This window comes from Callospermophilus lateralis, chromosome 6 (genome assembly GCF_048772815.1).
Source record: "Callospermophilus lateralis isolate mCalLat2 chromosome 6, mCalLat2.hap1, whole genome shotgun sequence".
NCBI classification, from domain to species: domain Eukaryota; kingdom Metazoa; phylum Chordata; class Mammalia; order Rodentia; family Sciuridae; genus Callospermophilus; species Callospermophilus lateralis.
The window spans coordinates 160,488,588-160,492,108 of record NC_135310.1 but is presented as its reverse complement, the minus strand read 5'-3'; the positions used below and the strand labels follow the sequence as shown (position 1 = coordinate 160,492,108).

General features: G+C 46.1%; 2 non-coding genes across 2 annotated transcripts; both read left to right on the top strand.

Moving 5' to 3' along the window:
- The first annotated feature begins 269 nt into the window (after positions 1 to 269).
- Trnaa-agc (transfer RNA alanine (anticodon AGC)) lies at positions 270 to 342 on the top strand. Its single transcript has one exon. It is a non-coding gene; the product is annotated as a tRNA-Ala (tRNA).
- Positions 343 to 3,448: 3,106 nt separating this feature from the next.
- Trnaa-agc (transfer RNA alanine (anticodon AGC)) lies at positions 3,449 to 3,521 on the top strand. The gene has a single exon. It is a non-coding gene; the product is annotated as a tRNA-Ala (tRNA).

Below are 3,521 nucleotides of genomic sequence, written 5' to 3'. Positions count from 1 at the left end.
AAAAGTGCTCTTGGTGCCATCAAGAGAGCATTTGGAGAACAGGGGCCGTATTCTCCTTCATCTCGGCGGGAGAAAGAAACCGAGTGAGAAATAAGCTCCCCGACGTCTGTCCTGGGTCTCCCTTTGCCAGCTCCGCTGCTGTCAGAGGGCCCGTCCGGGCTCGCCTGCTGGGAAAGCTTTCGGACTGTCTCGGCAGCCGGGAAGGAGAAGCGGGCACGGAAGGAGATGGTGCCCTGGCTGCAGGAACAGCCGGCGGAGGCCGGGCGCGAGGGGGATTAGCTCAAGCGGTAGAGCGCTCGCTTAGCATGCGAGAGGCAGCGGGATCGACGCCCGCATCCTCCAGCTTTTGTCCCCTCACTCCACAGTCCCTCTGTCCCTGGGGCCCGGTAAACACCTTCACCAGATTTGCTTCCAGCTCGGAGCCACCCTGAACTGTACTCTTTTTGCGAAATTAGAGAAGAAAATCATATGTTACAAAAAACAAAATAGGAAAGGATTAGTACATGCCTTACACTCACAGGTTTGTAATGTTTGAAAGCGTCAGCTACAAGTTAAAAAAAAATATTTTTCTGAGAAAACCAAATGTTCAGCCTTTGGGTGAGGAAACAGCCTGGGAGTTGTGTGAGGGGGCACAAGGGTCTGGATGTGCCCACCTTTTGATTTTATTCACTTTGACAAACCATGTTCAGCTCAGAATGCTCAAGAGGGCGGTTTTTCTTTGCACTACTGGCTGCAGGGGCTTTGCCGTCCTTGACCCTACTGTCAAGATTGCCTTTCTTCCATTCTTTTCTCCTTTTCGTCACTTCTATTCTTTTGATTCCTTTTAGCTCTGCCTATGTTGACTGCAATAGAAAAATAGTTTTATCGATTACATGTGCCCCATAAAAGCCGATTTTCCATATCCCATTCTTAGGATATGCATTCCTCATGAACTGGAACCATGAAGGAAGGCCCTCCTGATGGTGCCCCAAACCATCTACAGTTCACGAAGGCTGGTGGCTAATATCTGCACCCATAAACCACTCTGAAACTACGAATGTTCTCCCTACAGATCATGGGCCTCATCCATGCCTGGTGCTGAGAAATGCTTCAGGAACAAATCTACAGAGTGAGATTAAAATTCTCAAGTGTTCTCTTCCTGGACTCCTCCAAGTTTCTCCATCATTCCCAGAGTCCTAGGGCAGGAAAGTGAGTGTAGCCTCAAGAATGTGTGCTCTAGGAAATGTAGGAGTTCTCCACCACCCATAGCCACCCAGAGGCTTGGATCAACAAAAAGATAGGGGCAAGGAGTTCAACATGATTAAATGAGATACTTGGGTCACAGCTAAAGGCTGTGATAGACACGACTCTATGGTCAAATTGGTTGATTCCATGTCCACAATTAGAAATATGGGAAGGGTTTTTGCCTATTGAATTTGGGCAGGGGGAGAGAGGGTAACCTTTCTTTCAGGTAAAGGAAACTGCTATTTCAGACTCAATGTCCCCACATCTACCCAGAGCTAAGATGAGACTGACAGCAGTGTTCTCATTCTTGAACTTTCCTTATAGTCGTTCTTTAGTCCAACTTAGGCAAGGCCTGCACTCTCACTTAGACCCAATAACCTTTAAAATTCTCCCAGCCACAAACTTGTTATCTCTCTGTAGAAGAAAAACTGGATCCTTATCTTTCATGCTGCACAAAAACCAACTCAAAATAGACCACAGACCTAGGAATTAGATCAGAAACTATGCAAGTCCTAGAAGAAAATGTGGGGTCAACACTCCAGAATAGGCACAGCATAGAAACAAGCAACCCCTTTCTCAACGGGACCCCTGAAACTCAGGAAATAATGCCAAGAGTTCATAAAGGGGATGAGTAAAATAAAAAAGTTTCTGCACAGCAAAGGAAACAATTAGGAATGTGAAGTGAGAATCTATAGAGTGGGAAGTATCTTTTCTAGCTACTCTTCTGACAGAGGATTCATGTCTAGAATATACTAAGAACTAAGTTTTTTAACTTCAAATCAAAAATCAATTACACAATTACTAAATGGGCAAATGAATTAAATAGACACTTCTCAAAAGAAGAAATACCAATGGCCAACAAATATATGGAAAAATGTTCAACATCGTTAGCAATCGGGAATGCAAATCAAAACTACACTGAGATTTCACCTCAATCAGTCAGAATGGCAGTCATCAAGAATACAAATAATAATAAATGCTGGAGAGGATGTGGAAAAAAAGGAACCCTTTGACACTGTTGGTAGGATAAGTTAGTACAACCACTATGGAAATCAGAATGGAGGTTCCTGAAAAGACTAAGCATGGAACCACCATATGATCAGCTATACCACTCCTCAGTATTTTTCCTGGAGAATCAAAGTCATCTCACTATAGTGATACATGCATACCCCTGTTTATAGCAGCATAATTCACAATAACCAAACTTTGGAAACAGCCTAGGTGTCCATCAACATATGACCGGATAAAGAAAATGTGGTATATATTGTGTAATGGAGTTTTATCCAGCCATAAAGAAAAATAAAATTATGTCATTTGCAGAAAAAAATGAAAAGAACTTGTGTACATTATGTTAAGCAAAATAAGGCAAACTCAGAAGGTCAAGAATAGTGTTCTACTGTCATGTATAACTAATTAGAACAAATTTAAAAATTAAAATTAAAAAAAGAGTCATACTTTTTTCATATGCAGAAGCTGGAAAGGAAAAAAGGAAAAGGTGAGTGTGGATCTCATGAAAATTAAAGGGAGATTAGTAGAGGAACAGGACTAAGAGTGGGAGGGAATGAGGGAGTGGGGAAATGCTGGGAGTGGTAGTGGCCTGATTACATTGTTACATTGAGCGCCTGTATGAATACGTGACATCAAATTCCATAATTATGTCCATCTATAATGTAATGTACCAGGAAAAGAAAGGCGGGGTTCAAAAACAAACAACAACAACAACAAACCCTCTCCCAGCCGCTGGTCTTCCCCGCCCCGGTGCGGGTTTGTGTCTCTGGGACGTCGAGGGGCGCTGGACTTCAGAAACTCAGGCTTCAGTAGAAGGCAGAGGAGGGCTCTGCGTCCCGCCCGCGAGGTGGCGCGGGTGGCTGAGGCGGGTCTGAAGAAAGAGGCCGCTGCACCGCTGCCCACGACCGCCGGTGGGAAGGATGAAAGAACTGGCATGAACCACGACTCCGAAAGACACAGAACATTAACGTCTGTCAAAACCCAGAGAAACTCTAGTGACAGCCTCACCCCGGAGCAGCCCCAGGCAGCGCCTCCACCCTTGGAACGGAGGTCAGGAAGGTGACACTGTATCCCCCTGATCTGCTCGGGGCTAGCGGGGCTAGCGGGGCTTCGCCCCAGGCTCAGTCTCACCCTGTCTGGGGACCTACGCGAATCCCCGCTGCCGGGAACTGGGAAAGTGGCCCGCTTGTGCCGCGCGCTCCGGCCGCTGGGCAGCGGGGGATTAGCTCAAGCGGTAGAGCGCTCGCTTAGCATGCGAGAGGTGGCAGGATCGACGCCTGCATCCTCCA